General features: G+C 34.5%; 1 long non-coding RNA gene across 1 annotated transcript; it reads left to right on the forward strand.

Annotated features, from left to right (window-relative positions):
* Nucleotides 1-10,146: 10,146 nt before the first annotated feature.
* On the forward strand, nucleotides 10,147-18,112 carry LOC138309185 (uncharacterized). The gene is made up of 2 exons (XR_011206216.1): nucleotides 10,147-10,680; nucleotides 17,846-18,112. It is a non-coding gene; the product is annotated as an uncharacterized lncRNA (long non-coding RNA).
* The last annotated feature ends 4,499 nt before the right edge of the window (nucleotides 18,113-22,611 follow it).

Genomic DNA, 22,611 nt, shown 5'->3' on the forward strand with positions numbered 1-22,611 from the left:
AGAAACTTATGTCAGATTCTCCTGAAAACGGATCAAATCAGGAAATACACAAGTTCAAAATTTTGAAATTTAATGAACTGACAACTAGTTCCAACCAGACAAAGTATCTTAAGATTGGCAATGAAAATGTCAGTGAACTTAATAGCCTGGGGATCTAACACATTGTCGGGACCTGAGAGAAATCAATCGACTGACAAAGAGTTTTGACATTACTAAAATTAACCCCCTTGTTCATACACGAGGGGTAGCAAGACATATTTGAAGATTATCAATGGAAATGGTTAGTTTAACAACACTAAGTGGAATTGTTTCTCCTATGTTTTCACATCTCATAGCCAGATTGTATTAGAACTTTGAGAAGAACGAGGAGGGGATATATAGTAATAACATTTAGTTTTCTGTTGGCTGCTCTTTCCAGGTAACTTATTGAAATCCTTTTCCAATATTTATTGAAATTATCATACATGTTGTATGTGACCTGGTCACTGAATGCAGAATTTATACTTGTTTATAAATGACATTAAAGCTTATGTTCCATCGCTGACAAAAGTTTTTTTGAAGTAAATTAAAACAGGAGAGAGAGATTTTACGCTATTTTCTTCATGTATACAAATGTTACTTACGATTACACCATTTAAAGCATGAAAATCTTTTTGATACCCTCGGGTCATTTTTAATCAGACGTGTCAGCCATATGTCAAAAATTTAACTTGATCACGCCGAATCGAAAATATCTGTGTCAAGATATTATTGTGGAATAATTTGGTTAGCCAGATTACACCAAAATGGCGAACTAATACTATTTATTTGGTTAATTTTTCCAGGTTAATTAGGCTATAATACACGATAAAACCCACTATTGTTCATAGTGAACGAAAATATTTATTCCTCTCTTGGCTGGTGGAGCATCTTTAAGATTATCAAAAAATGTCATGGTTAAAAAAATAGTGGAAAAATGTTTTTTGTTCAGATGTATGTTTGCAGCCGAATGGACAAATTTAGGACAAAGCAAGAAAAAACGTAGTGTTGGTACAGATGAGGATACCCTGTTCATCTTTAACCCTGTGTGGCTTCATACTCAGTCAAACGGTAGCCTGGAAGCTTTCCTGTCCCAAGTTTGAAAATACTGCAGTTTAAAATATATTTATGGCAACCCGTTTCTACTTTCACATTTCAGTTCTGAAAATTCAACTTTAATTTGCTTATTTTTTGAATCAACAAGGCCAAAATGATGTTACAGACTGACGGACATGAAATCCTTTTTATCTTCTTCTAACTAGGTCAACAATTTTTTCTCCAGCTTCCAAAAGACACTTGTCTGTAGCAAATTGAATCATGGGTCAAATCAAAAATCCTGTCTGCAGCTTCCAGAAAACAAAATTTCTCAGTTTTTGACTTTCATTAGTTCTATTCTTCTTAAGAAATCATGCAAAAGGATTTTGACTTGGATTGAAATCACAGTTACCTTATCTTTTTCCAGTTGCAATACAACGCTATAATTGTTTTGATGTTTACTATAAGGTTAAGTTTTAGATTGCGATTGAGAGATGCAAGAGAGTTGATCCCCACTTGAAGACAGTTTTTGAGTTATATAAGACCTTGTTAGTGAGAAAGTTTGATTATGTCAAATTCTTTGTTTAAATGATCTGAGCTGTGATAAACTGTCTTTTGATATGTATAATCATTGAAATCCAGTTGGGATCCCAATTAGGGTGGGGTACTTCTATCATCACCTCATCTTAACAATTTATCCGAATGAACCTTTTAGTATTTCGGTGGTCAAATGAAAAACTTGAAGCCACTTTTTTAATCAAAATCCGAAATAACTTTTGGGAATTAGTTGTACTGCCACACATAGTAATCTCCCATTGGTTAATCTGTAGTTAAATTTGGATCTTTTGTAATTATTACGAGAAAAACGCACTATTGAGGATTTTACATAAGACTTACGGAGTTTCATGGTTATTTCTTTATAAATTTTGCTTGTAAAATGAATTCAAAATGATGCAAGATTCACTTTTAATTTGAAAAAAAAGACACTGCCCTAATCACGTTTGTTGTCTAAGGAAAGCCTTGCAGTTATTCTAGTGAAATCAAGTCATTTTTTGCTGTAGTCTGTGAATGTTGTAACAGATCTGTAATCTGGTGAAACTATTTTCTAACATTAAAGGGATCAAATCAGAATTTTTTACTGTTTTGTTTTGTTCCAGAAATGACTCTTCCCACAATTTGATTTTGTGTTAATAACCAGGAGTTCTGTTCACGAGTAAAACATCTCAAATAAGCCTTTTCATTCATAATATCTCAACTTTTGCACACATCCTGCTTTTGAAGAAACTTTTGAACAGATAGACCCTTGATCACAAATGAAGCCTGATATGTTGTGTAAAAAATTTAAGTTTGAAAGTGTATACACATTAACCATTGTCCCACCAGAATTTCATGATAGACTTGTTTTTTTTTTGATTTAGAAAAAGTTAAATTTGACTTCAGGGATGAAAGCAAGGGAGAGGGGGATTGTTTATGGATTAATATTGTTATATAGAGATCATTGGTACTATTTTTGATTGTCCTGTTTCAGTTAATTGTCCTGAGTTAATATACATATATATTTCTTTAAGTGGTTTTGATTTTCCATTAATATTTCAGTTTTTATGGTGATTTATCCATGTTTCAAGACAATTTATTTTTATTAACAGTGATTGATCTTAATTGTTGAAGATAAATATATAAGCTATGATGGGGATATTATTTACCAGGAGATTACAATACAAGCTTAGCTTGGTGTTAACGGTTTTAGTTGTATTGTTGGACTCTATGGTTATTGTTATTTTTTCTACTGTAGTTTCTTTGTTGTTGATGATTTTTTCATGAACAGGTTAATTCTTATGTAGTTTTTTTAAAAGTTCAAGAAATAGGCTTTAAAATGGACATTTCAAAACTGGTATTCAAAGATAAAAAATAGACATTTAAAAGTAGTGTGAGATGTGATTTAAATATTAACCTTCGACAAGTTAACGTATGGTTTATATATTAAGGATTTATAAGTTATTTAAAGCACCTTCACTGTATGTTGATAGCGATTTTGGCAACAAACCATACAGTAGCCTGCGATTGAACGATATGATTACGATTGCACTTAATCCAGGCATAACTGCTAGTAACTTTTACGCCCATCACGTTTGATTGTTTCCTCATACATCCATTATTTAAAAAAACAGTTCTGAATCCTTTTGTAATTCATCAGATATATTATTAGAATTGTATAAATAGTAAACTCGAATGAAAGTCTTGGTGTTTAGTGGTGGATTATGTGAGTTTAAGGTGGTAGTCTCACATTCCCCAAAATTTTCCTGTCGTTCAATATTTTTCATATTTGATTTATGAAGTAAATATGTTGTTATGCATCTTCTGTCAAAGTTTCGAAGAAATTGAACCATCTATTTTTTCTAAATAAATATTCAAATTTGCCATTTTTAAGTAGATTCTGCACATGAAAAAACAGCATTAGTCTGTACTAAATCCGCCCAGTAAATGAAATTAATTAACAAAATGTTCTACGATATATATATTGTTTAATTGACGTGATATATATCAATCCTTTTTTTTTTTTAAAATGCTTTACTTCTCGTCATAATTAATTTCTAGTGATCATTTTTGGAGGAAATTAGGTAAAAAAGACGCAAGTAAATCACCTATAACATTCTCACCAAAATGAAAATAAATCAAAATTGTGAAGTTCAATTTTTATAGAAAAATGACAGACTAAAAAGTGACAAAGTTGCTTTTAATCAGTCAATTTTCAAGAAAATTGAACCACAATTTGTCAAAATAGAGCATTTTTAGAACCAAAAAACCTTCCATTTTTCATTGAAAAAGATGGGATTCACAATAGAGTTACCTCCCCTATAATATATACTTTTTATACATTCACTACAGAATTTTCTGTTACAATATAGCCTAGATGTCAATAGTTTTAGTTTTAAAATAATTAAAAATGTTTAATCAATATATATTTACCATAAAATTGCAATTTAAGACTAATAGGATTATATGTGTTGTTATTTTTAAAAATAATAAAATAATTTATTCATAAATTCAAACTTCAGAAAAGGGGGTTTTAATCAAATCGCGGTCATTCAAATGCTTGAAGAGCTTGGGGCACTGTCATAACTCAAGCGTCTGTATGAAAAAATCATGATCTGTCTCCCTTACCATGAGACTACATTCTTAAGAATAGGATACCAATATTTATCATATCATACCAGTTGCAAATACATTATTGTATCTAAGACAAACCTACTTAATCTGTTTGTTTTTTAATCGCTAGCTTCGGCGATCGCTATCTCCGGAACTCATACACACTCCGACCACGGTCTATAAAGCAACTTACGTGTTTGACCTGGCCTTTGAATAATTTTCAGAGAGTTTTCAAAAGATTACTGAAGAAAAAAATAGTATGTAAATATCTTCATCCAGTCATGACACATACAACTTTATAACCATTTATAGCCAAAGTCAATACTGATACAATAATGTTCGGTTTTGAATAAGCACTAAAACAATAAAAAAAATTAAAATGCCTTCTCAATAAATTAATAAATATTATATGTGTATACAAAAATCATAAATAATGATCTTCTATGTATCGCTTTGGAGGATGTAGACACGTGCACGCTGTATCACTAATTTCCAAGTGAGCGACCTATGACATACGAAACACAGAGGTTTGGGAATAATTTACAATTTATACATTACGTATGCATTTTCACGAATGTCTCTGATGTGTACGGAAGCGTATAAGCTCACGTACGACAATATTTTTAAGGATAACGAAAATGTTTTATTTGGCGGCCGCCATATAATTATCTGGCGGCCGCCAAATAATTATCTGGCGGCCGCCACTTAATTTATCTGGCGGCCGCCACTTATAATTTATCTGGCGGCCGCCACTTAATTTATCTGGCGGCCGCCAGATAAAGTGGCGGCGGCCATATAATTATGTGGCGGCCGCCAGATTAGTATATGCCAGAAATTTAAGTGGCGGCCGCCATATAATTATCTGGCGGCCGTCACTTAATTGATCTGGCGGCCGCCAAATAATTATCTGGCGGCCGCCAGATAAATTAAGTTGCGGCCGCAAGATAATTGTATGGCGGCCGCCAGATAATTATATGGCGGCCGCCAGATAATTATTTGGCGGCCGCCACTTAATTATCTGGCGGCCGCAAAATAAAACATTTTCGCTATCCTAAAAAATATTTTCGTATGTGAGCCTAATACGCTTCCGTAGATGTGTGTATTACACCAGAGATAAACGGCAATGCATATGTCCCGCAATGAGCATAACATCTTTCATATTTAGTCAGCCAATTAGATTAAAGCGATTACCTTATATAAAATCCAATTGAGGACATTTTTGTGTCATTTTTGTTTGGAACGAGGCTGCTATCCTCTTAGGGACGACATTTTGTTGTTAAGGATGATTTTGAACGACAAATGATCGATCTTTACAACGGTAGAACTGCATCCGTTTTTCTGAAGACTGAATATCCGCTGAGAACCGAAAGCCTTTAAATCAACATGGTGGGGTAGTTTGTTTTTTTTGTCTCGGAACTTTCCCCCTTCTTGTATTACGTATGATATATCCATGTAGAATATGAGTTTTACTGAGTTTTGATCTACATCCTTAGACCTAAGACCTCTAAAATGGTCTATGAACACTCTGATGGGTGGGTTTTTTGGTTACCGATGGCTTAACGATCACTTTTCTCTTCGTACTTATTCTTGACTATCAAGTAGTCCACAAAGTACCAGACGTACACTGAAAGTATTTCTAAAAAAAATCAGAATTCAGCAATAAAAGTTATTTTTCATTTTCGAACCTTTGTTGAGTAGAATTTCAAATAATGACCGAGGGGGTCCTTAATTTTTATTTTAGATATGTCGTTTCTTCAACAAATGTCGTAATTTCGAATGTGCATATTTATCAAAATAAAAGTGTTTGTCAAAGAACGGCAACCTGAAGAATGCATTGTTCGTGCAATGAAGTTCACAAAGGAATATTGACCGTCACGTGACCATGTATTATCCAATGAGAATGGTGGAAAATAGGAAGGTATTTAATATAGATATATAAATATATATTCTGTTAAATAAACATACATTTTGCACATATCCTGTTTTCTTTATATCCCTGGTTGTGATATGCAAGATCTTGATGATAAAACCCGACTCTTCAATCATTTCCGTTCCTATGGCTCAGGATAAAATTAACTAGTAATTGTCCCAAACTCGGCTCCTTTGTCCTGAATACTGGAATGCGTCATGTAATAATAACTGTATATTAATTTTCGAAATTAATATTTAAAAAACACAAACTCTACATACATATATATAATAAATGGTTATGAAAGCGCAATTCCGATTCGCTAAAATCTCGTAAACTCCTGTGAAGATGGAATCCAGCATATTTACGTTCAATGTTAAGCAAACACTTTTATTTTTCTGTTCGTGTGCGTGTGTGTGTTTTATTTTTCATTTTCCCGGTTTTTAGAAGTTTTGAGCTTTGTGTTAATGCCAATAATTTGTAAAGTATTAGCATTCAATGGTTCATTTGCTATTTTGTTTACATTTTAGGTTTGAAATAATTATGAGAAAACGATAAATCTTTTAGTAACCGATATTTTGAATTACTTGATAAATTTGGTATTAACTTAACACAAACCTTATAAGTTATACAGTCAGGAAAATACAAAACAGAAGCATATAATATTTGCTAAGAATGAAAATTGAATAAAAATATGTGGAACCTATCGTTAAGTAAAGAAATTCAATACAAAGAAATTCCATACATTTATATTAGACAATAACATAGACATATGTATACCTACATATATTAGTATTTTAATGGATCAATTGAAGTAGATTTAAACTCACTTCCTGGGTGTATATAACTTATAAAACTACCTGATTATTGAAGAAGATAACGTCAGAATGAGTTGTGAAGATACAACAGCCATGAGGCAACTCTTTGGCTACGTTAAATGTATCTCCTATTCATGACGTCACGCAAATCTTTCATGACGTCAATTTATTTTATAGTGACGTCATTTCTACTAAGAAGTAATATTTTGCGAGTCTTGTGACAAAACAAAGAGATATTAATAAAATCTCGTATACAACACAGCACAAATTTAAGATGCATGTTATTACTGAACTACAACAACCTATATATGTGCCCTGAACATCCCTTACCTTACATGTATGTGTACATGACGAAAAGTATGTGTTGTCAGAAAGATTAAGCCAAAATGTTGTTTTCTTTTTAAATTCGAGACATGTTATACACATTAAAATAATTAAAACATAAAATTTACCAATTACATCGTATAAAAATCAAACAGAACATATTTAAACAACGATAAATGTCCTTTAAAAGTGTAATTTGATCTTGCAAATAAAGTACGCAAAAACTAAAAACGGCAAGGAACGGCAACCACAGGCTTCCATACAAAATTTCTATGGCTGTGACCAACAACTTTTTATTCAAAGTTTACATTTCAAAACCTCCAGTAATAAACATATCGTGACACAATTTCATCAATGTATGATTTAATTTCGTTATAACCATTCACTGATTTAATTTAACAAACTTACTATATCTAAGTCAGTAGGCCCTAATCTATTTTGTTTTGATAGTGCTCAAGCGGCATCACTCGGTCGAAGCAGACGATTTTTTTAAAAATTGTCTTCACTAGAGAGTAAAAATCACCTTTTAAAGTCATAGCTGTCGTAATTGCATATATAAACAGTTAATACTGACTAACTATGATAATCAAGATGTGATTTATAGTGTTTAGTTGCATTACAATCGTTTCAAGAGACAGTGGCATGTCGTGTCGTCGTAACCGGAAGTTCACAATTTCACATGTATGGAGGACCATACACAACATGTAAACTAAGCGAAAATAGGCAAACTTTGACAATCAATTTGACAACTTTCCCATTATAGATTCTTTTGGGACTTTTTACATATAATTCAAAATACATTTTTCTTTCGATTGTACTAAAAATAAATTCTTTTGCAATTTTGCCGGATTAAAACCAGTATCTGGACTAGCCTACAAAGCTGTGAAAATTATTGACCTTGACCTACTTTCAAGGTCACAGGGGTCAAAAAGGCTGAAATCTTTGAACAACTTCTTCTCAATAACCATAAGGCCCAGAGTACTCATATTTGGCCTGTAGTATGCTGGAATGAAGGACTACCAAAGTTGTGAAAATTAATGACCTTGACCTACTTTCAAGGTCATAGGGGTCTAAAAGGCTGAAATCTTTGAACAACTTCTTCTCAATAACCATAAGGCCCAGAGTACTCATATTTTGCCTGTAGCATGCTTGGATGAAGGACTACCAAAGTTGTGAAAATTAATGACCTAGACCTTCTTTCAAGGTCACAGGGGTCAAATAGGCTCAAATCTTTGAACGACTTCTTCTCAATAACTGTAAAGCCCAGAGTACTCATATTTGGCCTGTAGCATGCTGGGATGTAGGGCTACCAAAGTTGTGAACATTATTGACCTTGACCTTCTTTCAAGGTCACAGGGGTCAAAAAGGCTGAAATCTTTGAACGACTTCTTCTCTATAACCATGTGGCTCAGAGTACTCATATTTGGCCTGTAGTATGGGGGGTTGAAGGGCTACCAAAGTTGTGAAAATTTATGACCTTGACCTACTTTCAAGGTCACAGGGGTTAAATAGGCTTAAATCTTTGAACGACTTCTCAATAACTGTAAGGCTCAGAGTACTTATATTTGGCCTTTAGCATGCTGGGATAAAGAGTTACCAAAGTTATGAAGATGAATGACTTTGACCTGCTGTCAAGGTCACAAGGGTAAAAAAGGCTAAAATCTTTGAACGTTTTCTTCTCAATAACCGTAAGGCTCAGAGTACTCATATTTCGCCTGTTGCATGCTGTAATAAAGGCCTACTAAAGGTGTGAAAATGGATTACCTTGACATATTTTCTAGGTCACAGGGGTCAAATAGGCTCAATTCTTTTAATGACTTCTTGTAACTAACTAAAAGGTCCAGGGTACTCATATTTGGCCTGTGGCATGCTGGGATGAAGGGTTACCAAAGTTATTGAAATGAATGACCTTGACTTTCTTTCAAGGTCAGGGGTCAATTAGGCTAATATCTTGAATTTTGAACTTCTTCTCAAATTCTGCCAGTGTGATTTAGCTGATACTTGCATATGAAATTATCCTTGTCATGGTCCTGACCAAGTGTTTTTATATTTTATGTTGATCTGAAATCCAAGATGGCCACCACTCCCGCCATCTTGAAAATATATTTTGAACTTATTTCTTAAGTTCTTCCAGTGCGATTTTGCTGGAACTTGTCTGAATAATTTTAAGGATACTGACATTGTCCCAACAAAGTGTTTGAAGGGTTGACCCGAAAACCAAGATGGCCACCAAAGCTGCCATCTTGAAAACACATTTTGAACTTCTTCTAAAGTTCTACCCATGCAGTTTGACTGAAACTTGCATGAAATGATCCTTACATGGTCATGAAAAAAAATTTTTTTTTAACCATGACATCATATATCTAATTAATTCCCTATACAGCTATTGCCAAGGTAGTCAGATGACCGTTAAGGCCCTTGGGCCTTTGTTATTTGACAAATCTGGCCATGATTTATGAGTCAAAACTCAGCAAAGCAAAGTGATACACATGCAAGCAGCCATGCATATGTTCTTCTTTCTAACAAGGAAATCACTACATAATCCGGAAATGGCAATATATCTGTTATTATTAAATGGATATTAATTAACTTAATTTCTTTTCTTTTAAAGAGACATTAATGAAATTGATAATTTCAGTAATTGATAGATGTATATAGATTACTTACATGTATTAAAGGAAAATGGCACTCAGATTTTTACCAGATTTTTTGGTTTGATAAATCTACTTATTTTGGAAAATACGAAATTGTAATACATAAAATATATTTCAGGAAAAAAACCTATTTAATTTATGATGGTTGAATCAACTTTTATCAAATAAGTATCTCATTTTAACTCAAAATTCAACATTGTACATCATATAAATACTATGTTCTACAACATGTTAACTAAATTTGATATAAATGATAAACCAATTCTTTTATTCTTTTGTTTGAGTCCTTCATTCACAGCATCTATGAGTGACCTTGGCACTTTGATTTATAGATAAAGGAAATTCAGACTAAGGCCTGATTAGGGTTACCCGATGGACCCTAATTTTCTACCCTCGACCCTAATTTTTTTTTCACTTTTCCATGAAAAAAAACTTTAAAATTCAGGATTTTGATCTCAAACTCCGGTTCCGGCCATTACTTTAGAGTGAAAGACACATTAAAAGAACAAAAAACCCAGACCTTGCGACCATATATGTTTTTGCCAATGTTACCCTAAAAAGACATACGGTATTTTTTGTTTGGCCTAATGTTCTTATACCACAATAATAAATGATGTATTTTTTTTCTAGCATTATGAAATTATTGATGCATTCTGATTAATAACCCTAACAGTCACAGATGCCAGACCCTAAGACATACAGACAACATTTTGAGTCCAAACACCCGAAGAGCCCTCTACCTGACTGTCTGAAGGTGTCCGCGTAGTGTTGATAGGTGAGTATATTGCTCTCAAGTTTAATTTTCAATGAGTGATATGGCTCTTGTTGTGTTTTGGTAGCTAAATAGATAGCATGAAAGGGAGAGAACTCAAATAGCTCCAGATTTGTATTTGATTATCTCCCTTGTTTGGGAAATTGAGTGCTGTATCACAACTACTTATATCAAACTAAAAACTTGAAGAAAAATAAAAACCAGTAATAATTCATTTGTACAATATGATAATAGATCAAGTGATCTGTTTAAGCTTTGTATACAACTGAAATATCTCCCTTTGTATATAACTGAGTTATCTCCCTTTGTATATTACTGAGTTATCCCCATTCAGGTAGATATCAATTGTGACATCATTACTTTGTCGGCAAAAATGCTGTTGTATTCTCTGAAAATGTTTGACGTTACCCTAAAAAAAAAATGATCTAGCATTCAGTTTTTACCGACAAGGGCAATTAACTCTGTAATATGTAAGTACAGCTTACCGGTATATATCTACCAGATATCGAATAATCTATAAGGAAGAAGAGGTCAAATAAGGGCCTTGAGGGTCATTCGTAGTAATTAAACATTTCTGAACACAGACCAATATTAAACAGCAAAAGATCTTTCACTTAAATTAGATTTTTAGCCCACCATCATCAGATGGTGGGCTATTCAAATCTCCCTGCATCCGTGGTCCGTCGTCCGCCGTCCGTCGTCCGCTGTCTGTCCGTAAAAAATGCTTGTTATCACTATTTCTTAAAAACTGCTGCAGGAATTTTGTTCAAACTTCACATGGAGGGTCCCCTTGGTCCATATTTGTGCCATACAGATTTTGAGGCTGATCGGAAAAACAAGATGGACGCCAGGCAGCTATCTTTGATTTTGGCAGTTGAAGTTTGTTATCAATATTTCTTGAGAACTACTGAAAGGATTTTGTTCAAACTTCACATAGAGGGTACCCTTGGTCCCTAGTTGTGCCACACAGATTTTGAGGCTGATCGGAAAAACAAGATGGCCGCCAGGCAGCCATCTTTGATTTTGGCAGTTGAAGTTTGTTATCGATATTTCTTGAGAACTACTGAAGGGATTTTGTTCAAACTTCACATGGAGGGTACCCTTGGTCCCTAGTTGTGCCATACAGATTTTGAGGCTGATCAGAAAAACAAGATGGCCACCAGGCAGCCATCTTTGATTTTGGCAGTTGAAGTTTGTTATTGATATTTCTTGAGAACTACTAAAGGAATTTTGTTCAAACTTCACATAGAGGTTACCCTTGGTCCTTATGTGTGCCATACAGATTTTGAGGATGGCGGCCATCTTGGATTTTGATAGTTAAGGTTTGAATTCCTTATTTCTCAAAGTGCTGAAGGGATCTTTCTCAAATTTAATATGTAGGTTCCCCTAGGGCCCTTGTTGTGCATATTTCATTTTTGGACCGATCGATGAACAAGGTGGCCGCCAGGCCGCCATCTTGGATTTTGATAATTAAAGTTTGTTATGGCTATTTCTCAGATAGTACTGAAGGGATCTGTCTCAAATTTCATATGTAGGTTCCCCTAGGGACCTAGTTGTGCATATTGCATTTTGGGACCGATCGGTCAACAAGATAGCCGCCAGGCAGCCATCTTGGATTTTGTTATTCAAAGTTTGTTATCGCTATTTCTCAGAAAGTACTGAAGGGATCTGTCTCAAAATTCATATGTAGGTTCCCCTAGGGAGCTAGTTGTGCATTTTGTGATTTGGGACCGATCAGTCAACAAGATTGCTGCCAGGCAGCCATCTTGGATTTTTATATTCAAAGTTTGTTATCGCTATTTCTCAGAAAGTACTGAAGGGATCTTTCTCAAATTTCACATGTAGGTTCCTCTAGGGCCCTAGTTGTGCATATTGTGATTTGGGACCGATTGATCAACAAGATGGCTGCCAAGGAGTCATCTTGGATTTTGTAAGTTGAAGTTTGTTACCGCTATTTCTCAAAAGGTACTGAAGCGATCTGTCTCAAATTTTATATGTGCCGTAGTATGTTTGAAAAAGTTTAAAAAGTAGAGAAAAGATCCATCTTTCCTTTGTCAGATATAGATCATTCTTTGGTGGGCGCCAAGATCCCTCTGGGATCTCTTGTTATATTCAAAGTTTGTTATCGCTATTTCTCAGAAAGTATTGAATGGATCTTTCTGAAATTTCACATGTAGGTTCCCCTAGGGCCCTTGTTGTGCATATTGTGATTTGGGACCGATTGATCAACAAGATGGCTGCCAAGGAGTCATCTTGGATTTTGATAGTTGAAGTTTGTTACCGCTATTTCTCAAAAGGTAATGAAGCGATCTGTCTCAAATTTTATATGTACCGTAGTATGTTTGAAAAAGTTTAAAAAGTAGAGAAAAGATCAATCTTTCCTTTGTCAGATATAGATCATTCTTTGGTGGGCACCAAGATCCCTCTGGGATCTCTTGCCATTTATAGAATCTTTTTAAAGTCTAAAAAGAATTTTGTTAAAGGGACAATTCAATCTAAGACATAGGGCTGTAACGAGTATCCGAGTACTCGAGTATTCACCAATTATTGAGAAAGATTGGATACAAATATTTGTTACTCCTGATATTTGTGGATCGCGATCTTTCAAAAGCAAAAAATAATACCTCCTTTAATGCTGTCATAGCTCAAAAATGTGAAGGAATGTACACTGAATATAATTGATGTTTTCACTTTAAAGTAGACCGGAAGTACACAAGAGCTGCGTGAAGTAAAGCTAGCAACATGTTATTTTTGTACCCACGCTTCGATGCAATGTTGTGAATTCTTCATAAAATAATAATGATAAAACATAATTATTGACTTCTAGAGATGTAAAAGATTATTATCGATTTCATTTTCATTACGGGTCGGAAATATGTAAAAATACGAATATATTATATCAGGCAACTGAGTACTGTAGAACCCAATGTCAAAAACGAAAGGTAGGCTAATTATGAGTCAAAATCATAAATCACCTGATTAAAAATAAAAACTATAGGCCTAGAACCAAAGTAAATTGTAACTACTCTTAAAGATTTTAAATATTTTTTTTCTTAATTTCAATGTTTTTCTGTATTTGACCAAAATAAAAGTAACAATGAAATATTTTGATATGGTGATTTATGCCTTACCATGATAATTTATATACAGTACTAGTGTACCTGTTCACAGATGGTTTGACGTAATTGATGTGCAGTAGTATTTTTGAGATGACGTTATTTCAAAATTCAAATGATTTGGTTTTTTAGCTCACCTGGCCCGAAGGGCCGGTGGCTTATGTCATGGCGCGGCGTCCGTCGTCCGTCCGTCCGTCCGTCAACATTTCCTTTAAATCGCTACTAGTCATAGAGTTCTGCATGGATTGTAACCAAATTTGGCCACAAACATCCTTGGGGGAGGGGGAACAGAACTTGTATAAATTTTGGCTCTGTCCCCCCCGGGGCAGGAGGGGCGGGGCCCAATAGGGGAAATAGAGGTAAATCCTATAAATCGCTACTTGTCCTAGAGTTCTGCATGGATTGTAACCAAATTTGACCACAAACATCCTTGGGGGAGGGGAAACAGAACTTGTATAAATTTTGGCTCTGGTCCCCCAGGGGCAGGAGGGGCGGGGCCCAATAGGGGTAATAGAGGTAAATCCTTTAAATCGCTACTTGTCCTAGAGTTCTGCATGGATTGTAACCAAAATTCGGCCACAAACATCCTTGGGGGAAGGGGAACAGAACTTGTGTAAATTTTGACTCTGGTCTCCCGGGGGCAGGAGGGGCGGGGCCCAATAGGGGAAATAGAGGTAAATCCTTTAAATCACTACTTGTCATAGAGTTCTGAATGGAATGTAACCAAATTTGGCCACAAACATCCTTAGGGGAACAGAACTTGTATAAATTTTGGCTCTGGTCCCACGGGGGCAGGAGGGGCGGGGCACAATAGGGGAAATAGAGGTAAATCCTTTAAATCGCTACTAGTCATAGAGTTCTGAATGGAATGTAACCAAATTTGGCCACAAACATCCTTGGGGGAGGGGGAACAGACCTTGTATAAATTTTGGCTCTGACCCCCCGGGGGCAGGAGGGGCGGGGCCCAATAGGGGAAATAGAGGTAAATCCTTTAAATCTCTTCTTGTCCTAGAGCTCTACATGAATTGTAACCAAATTTGGCCACAAACATCCTTGGGGGAAGGGGAACAGAACTTGTATAAATTTTGGCTCTGATCCCCCAAGGGCAGGAGGGGCGGGGCCCAATAGGGGAAATAGAGGTAAATCCTTTAAATCGCTACTAGTCATAGAGTTCTGAATGGAATGTAACCAAATTTGGCCACAAACATCCTTTGGGGAAGGGGAACAGAACTTGTATAAATTTTCGCTCTGACCCCCTGGGGGCAGGAGGGGTGGGGCCCAATAGGGGAAATAGAGGTAAATCCTATAAATCACTTCTTGTCCTAGAGTTTTGCTTGGATTGTGACCAAATTTGGCCATAAACATCCTTGGAGGAAGGGGAACAGAACTTGTATAAATTTTGGCTCTGACCCCCTGGGGGCGGGAGGGGTGGGGCCCAATAGGGGAAATAGAGGTTAATATTAAAATTCCTTCAGAAAAGAAACAATGAACCTGTATTCAGAACATTACTTGGCATTACAAACCAGGTGAGCGATACAGGCCCTCTGGGCCTCTTGTTTACAGTTACAGTTACTGAATCCTGCTGTACTTCACCTGTAACTCTATTGATTAATGATAAGGAATGTAAAACTGCTAAAATTGGTTTTATTATCAATAAAAACAGTTTTACTTCATTTGAATCTTTTGCTTGTATCTAACTGGTGATTCGTGGTCCGATCTGTGAATCGTCAACCCTGAATCGTGGATCGGATCGGATCGCCACATGTTAGACAATCCACAGCCCTACTAAGACAACAGTAAAATTTGTACATATACCGGGGAAAAACCGGTTCTAATGGAAATTAGATCAGGCGATTTTACTGTGATATGCTCGAAAAGCCCATGGTGGTGAAATGTGTGTGAAACTTTCAAACTCGCTCGCTGTCCGCCATTACACATTGTGGTCCAACATCTTGCATGCCGAACCCTGTCCCTTGCTCGTAGAGTAATGCTACTTTTGTCTAGAACTGCTCAAATCGCTCTGACAGTAGTGGATAACCTTATTAGATGAATTGTCTTGCCTAAGAATCATTTTATTACCTCCTCAGTGGTTATGTAGTTCATTTGTTTAACATGCGTGACTTTGGGTATGGGTACAGAGTACACACTGTACCTGCTTAATCGTATATATTGATCAACGATTTGTAGTTACAACAGTATCACTTAAAATACTTAACAATGATGTGGAATTTGTCAATACGTATATTGAGTTAAATGTTTCATAAGAAATGTAGAACAATACATTTATGTCATATTTTGCTTCTTGGTTTATTAAAAGAAATTAGCCTGAGTGAATTGTCCCTTTAAGTGAACAGGGATATCTTAATCCTGTTGAAAGATTATGGCCGTCAACCTTCGGTATATATCTAGGATCTACTCACCTGATAGATCCATGCATGACTATTATCTGGTATACTTTAATGAAAAAAGATTGAAACATTTTTATGCATAGAGCTGAAACAATTAGTTATTTTTATATTTGATTATTCGGTCACATGTAATCGATTACTAATCGATTAATCACTTGAATTGAAGGCAACTAAAAACGTCCGCCATATTTTGATATCTACTAATATTAACTTAACATCTACTGTACGATATGACAGAGCACATGTCTTACATAACATAGCCTACCAATTAATAAGAATAGATTTATTGACAAAACAAACGTATTTTATCCCAAATAAGCTCTGAATTCCATTCCTGTACCATCTTCTGTAACATAGTTTAAATCCAGTCTGCTAAATGCGCCACAGAGTGCCATGACGAAATTTTCGTCAATGAACTTTTTTTATTTTCGTGATCAAAAAAATAAATAATCAATAACTCGTGTCTTCAATTAGAATATGACCAAAAACATTCTTTTTTATAATAAACACATGCAATAGTAAAATGAAAATGTTCAAGACTAGTTCCTTCAACTCCGGAGTGTCCCGGCGGCGATAAGGCCTCCCTGACATAACAACATAGAGCCGATCGCTAGTGAAAATTGGCGAACAGCATGTTGCAGGCTTTCTCATGACATCCATTTCCTCATTGATTATTGACTTTAACTTCCACAGAGATGTAATTTAACAAGTATTTCTCACATCATATATGCCTTGTTGAGTTCAAAACCGTGTACATAAAGAGATGAAACTCCAGTCAGAATGGCTTACTCAGAAATCCATGATCTGTCAATGTGTTAAGTCAGCTTACAATGCACTTGCTATGCATGTTACGATTAACGATTAATAAAATCTTTAATCGATTATTAGCGATTAGTTTCATTAAACTAATCGCCTCTGATTATTCGACTAATCGTTTCAGCCTTACATATTATTCATGATGTCATACCACAGTAAAGCAAAGTTATTGTTTCCCTAGCAACCACAGTAATACCCAGTTAGTTTCCGTGGTTCATTGACAAGAGATATAAAATTTGTTTAACCACATATCGTAAAATTTCCTGGTATTATAATTAAAACCAATATACTAGAACATAGGGAAAACATATGAATGATAGTGGTGTGTGCGAACATTTTTTGGGATTTATTGAAGTTGCATTTGGAATGGGACAATTTAATATGTACCATTTTTGCTGTAATTAGCGCCAAGGGGCAGAACGCTTAAATAATTGTGACAAAATGGGGCGCTTATTAATGGACCAAAATGTAAGTTGTGGACGAAACAAGGCAGCCATGATTTAATTTTTTCTGTACTCATGGCCATGGTACATTAATTTGTTACAGTAAACTTGTATATTCCTTATATATACAAATGTATACTTTGAGGCGCATTGTTATGTCATGTTTGACATGTTTGTAAAATACAAATTCATGTGGGATACAATGATGATGTTAGACGCATCACATGTTGTAAAACATTGTTAATTCTATGGGATGTGGGTGCTTATAAAACTTCAACTCTTCTCAAGAAAAGTAGAGGGGTGCTAATCACAGCAAACACGGTATACCCATACCAAATACATAATTATATATCTTCTGAAATTTGTTTGTTTGTTTTATTTTCAGATTACAGATGATAGGTTCGTGATTCTAGATAGATATTTCATAGCAGTTGATGTAAAAAGTTTCCTGGAAGTCAAAGTTTTGAATAGAACATATATGTGTCATCAAAATATGGAATTTGGAACCTGACTCAAGATTTTTGCAGAAATCAAGGAAAGGAGTTAAAAATGTAAATTCATTTTTTGAACAATTGTAAAAACAGAGAAATATGGTATATAGAAGCAAGGAGAGAAAATTGCTATCGCTTTCAATTTTTTTTTTTTTTTTTTTGTGTAAAAAATGATGGAGGGTAATTTTTCTGTATCTGGGTCTTTAAAAAAGAAGAAATGTGATTAGGACCAAGGATTGTATTTTGCAGCAAAATTATGAACACAAAACTAGTATGATGAATTTCTGAATTGTATTATGATGTTCCCTATAAACGATTTTCATTGTTATTTAGAATATTGAAAAAGGTTTGGCATTTATTTTGACCATTTGGCATGTAATTTAATTTTGAACCTGTTGAAATGTGTCGTATCATTTCCAATAACATTGTACAGATAGACCTCTCTATAACACAGTGTATGAAAGGAAGTGTATAGTGTTTTTTAAATTTCGTAGTTGCGAGTCTGTATCGCGGTACTCAGTCACTTGCTGAGGCAAATGAAACAATTGATCATGGATATACCAATTTTATTCATTTTATACGTTTTTGTTGTAATCTTGGGTTATAAACGGCGTTATGGATAGAAATTTGAACAACCAGTGACTAATGAAATGTTGAGGGTTAACCAGCATTAACATTTGAGACACTTTTTGTGAGTTGATCTGCTGTTCATCATCGAAAAATTGAGACACCCGCCTAATATTTTGCACTATTTTAAAGTATTCTGTCTGTCTTTCACTATTTCTAGCACCATCACAGGTCTATAAATGAATCCAACAATATAAAACACATAAATACATCTTTTTGGATACAATATCTTTTACTTAATAGTAGTTTGAAGTTGTAGGATGATCAGTTAAAATTGTATTGTCACTTGCATTGTTTTGAACTGGCGATGTATAGTTGCTTGCGAGGACACTTGTATAGTCGATGTATTATTTTCAAAATCATGCACATGAATTTGTTTATATACTTGTTATGAAGACGTTTATAATGTTAAACATATTTGTAGTTACGAATAATGCCGATATTTGGTGTTTTACCGACCTGTACACTATGCCTGTTTTCATTCAGTCCGCTTCGATACTCACAAGTGACGATACAAAAAGCAACTAATGCTTATACTATACACTTCCGTTCATACACTGTGTATAAGGGACACTGGTTTTGAATTTGTCACTAAGCATCCTTGATATTCCAGGGGTTACTAAGACATTATATCCACCCCTGGACTATCTCATAGTAGAACTGGAGGCAACAGAACAGGTAATTTAGTCCTTTGATGTACATCAAATTAAAAGAGCCGTATAATGATACACTTTGAAGTTAGGCATCACTCTCTCTGTATTCTTCAATATTTACATTTTGCCACAGCGACTCCCATTACTCGAATGATAATCGTGATCTGCATTATGAGCTAATAAATGCAGCCCAGACTTGGTGTAGTGATATCTATATAAATGGATGTGAGTCTTGTTTACTGACACCATGTTAGTCGGCGCGGGAAAATTGACATTGGAATTAAATGAACCAGTTTGGTTATGAAACTATAAAAAAAATCTTGTAAGTGTCTGGATAATTGAAAGTAAACTGATAAGTTATTGAAAAACATTTAAATTTTGTTGTCTTTTCAATTTTTTTATAGGGACTATTTTTATCACATTGAACTTGGCTGTTGAGGTTAAATGGCTGAAGCGGGAAATTCAAATGTTCACTCGCATCTAAATTATGTTTTACTTTGAACTAGAAAGTAAAATGTAAATATAACAATTAAAGGATTGTTAGATTGCATTTATTGGATATATAAATGCAATATGAATGGCAGATAAATATTCATAGCGCCCTAACAGGCGCTATTCTATTTATCTGCCACCCAGATTGCATTTAAATTTCCAATAAATGCAATCTAACAATCCTTTAATTGTTAAATAGAAGCATATTCAGGCCTGTGATCGGTCAGATTGTTTCTTCTGTACTGCCTTCAGTTTTGTTATGAGATAGTCCAGGGGTGGATATAACGTCAGTGATAGTTACCCCTAGATTATCGATGATGGTTACTGTTGAGTGTCCTGTATACATCGACTTAACTGAACCATCTATAATTTTTCTTTATCTTTCACAACATTAAGTGAAGTCTGTTGATGTATGGAATTTTCCAGTATGCTTGACTTACTGTCTTTCTTTTACTTTAAAAAACCTGAATGTGTTCCGATTTTGAAGGACTTTTCCACTTTTAGTACTTTTCCAATTTTAGTATTTCATTGTAACTAATTAACCCATTCACCCCTGTAGACACACTTAGATCCTTCCAGTTCAAAGACTGGAATAGTCCATTTTTGAATTTCAGGGCATAACACATTAAATGTCTACACCTATCTTTATGCATGGATTACTTTGTTAAATTCTAAGATTGTGTCTCTGGATTTTCGCTGAAGCTAGAAATAATATTTATTTGGTTGCATCATGTAATGAAGCTTGAAATTATATATGTGTTGTTTTGATTTGCTGTCTCGGGGCAAACGTTATTATTTTGCTATATATATATTGATCTTTTTTATTGCAGTTGCATTTGTAAAAATCCTTAAGTTTTCTCCAACAGAATGATTTTGAGCAAGTTATCTTAGGTTTGATTTATGTTTTTATGTATATGGTTGTATTTTTAACTCAATTTATTGGTAATATAAAAAGTAAAATTTAAGATATGTTACAAAAGGTCTCACATGATTTCAGCTAAAATCAATTGAGAAACCTTGCATTTCAAATTTGTCCTTTTTATCAAGTAAAGAAAAGATGGTAGCTGCCTGAAAGAAAATAATTCAGGACGGCAGATATTTTTGTTTTGTCTTGTTTTTTCAAATTGAATAGGTTGATATAAGATCAGGTCAAGGTGATATTAATGCATATACACCCCTGAAATTTCATAATGGACTGGTCAAGTCTTTGACATAGAAGAGGCTAAATGTATCTTCAGGGGTGAATGTGTTAATTGTCATTTATTAGAAGCTTAATTTTAGAGCTTCATCATCATAGCTAAGTGTACACATTTGCAATGTGTAAACGTGATGGTTTTTAGGGAACATTATTTAACCTAAAATATTGTATGTGTCCATAACTATATGCTTAATTTGTTTTCTTTTTCTTGGCGGGATAAGGAAATTGAGAATGAAATAGAATGTTAATATGTTCTTCAAAATCTGATGTTGTGTAGAAAAAGATGTTGTAGTTTATTTTTCCCTCATAATCATGTTATTTTTGTCAATTTACTCTCGAGGTATCCATGTGTTTGCATATTTTCTTGATAAACTTAATTTCTTTCATATTGATAGGCATTTTTTGAGGGAAAAAACTATTTGATACCCTTTGTTTGGAAGTCTTACATTTCTAATATTGGATATCTTTATATTTGAGATATATATATTACTTCAATGTTTTTGATGGGTTTTAAAGAAATCAAGGTGACCATTTTGTATTGAAAAGATTTTGCATTGTAGCGCCATTTTCCATGAAATCACAGTAATATTTTTCCTTGAACTATGAAAGTTACTTCCCTTTGTTTCACTCAGATGGATCAGAATGTTTGGATAATATTTAATATTAGGCTATTGTGTTTGTAGCTAATTAGGACTGTTAATTCATATTTTTGTCAGTTTAATATATGAATATATACAGTAAAACCTGTCTTAGCGACAACCTTTGTATAAAAACCACCTTATTTTATAAGACCACTTTCTTGAAATGCCAAATGGATATCGGACAATTTGACCACTGTATCAAGACAAACTGTTTAGTCAGACTTCTTTCTTGGCATCCCAAATGGTCAATTTCGGACTATTTGACAACTTTTTAAAGATCACTTGCTTAGACCACTTTTTTGGCATCCTAACTGGTCAACTTTGGTCAAATTGATCACTAAATAAACACCAGCTTAATCCCACAGCTGCTTTTGGACCCCAAATGGTTCAAATTCAACCCAATCTGTATCAGGACATCATAGATAAATGGTCTTTACTGTATATATCTATATAGTTCAAGATTTTTCCCAGTGATTTTCCAAAATGGCTGTTTTTGGCTCGGTTTGTATTGTATGTCTATTTATTTCCAGCCTTATTTGAAAGCCATAGGTTAAACAATGTTGAATTACATGTATGTAAAATGTAGAAATTTTGATTTGTTCTGAAATTTTTGAAACTCTTGATTTCTATATGAAACTTTGTATAATACATGACTAAAGACTCAATTTGGGGACAGAGAGGAGAATGACTTTGAACTGATTTTTTTTTGTGATGAAAATAGATGTTAGAAATGATTAAAGGTATTTGAGGGAGGATTCAGCTCATATTTTACATATTACTGCAGGATCCTTGCCCTTTGCTTCTACTCACATTCCTTGGTGCACATTAGATATATAGTAACTCTGTTGCTTTAGTATAAACACTTTTGGCTTCTCAATGTTGGGGTAGCATTGAGATCATTTTATCTATAAACAACCGTCTATCAGAGGTAGTTGTGGTTATATAGGGGTCGCCGTAGCCAATTGGTGATGATTTCATGACATTTTACTACAAATCATGGCCACATAGGGGCCACGGTGGCCGAATAGTGAAGATGCCGCAACATGATA

The sequence above is a fragment of the Argopecten irradians genome, chromosome 15 (assembly GCF_041381155.1).
Source record: "Argopecten irradians isolate NY chromosome 15, Ai_NY, whole genome shotgun sequence".
NCBI lineage: Eukaryota > Metazoa > Mollusca > Bivalvia > Pectinida > Pectinidae > Argopecten > Argopecten irradians.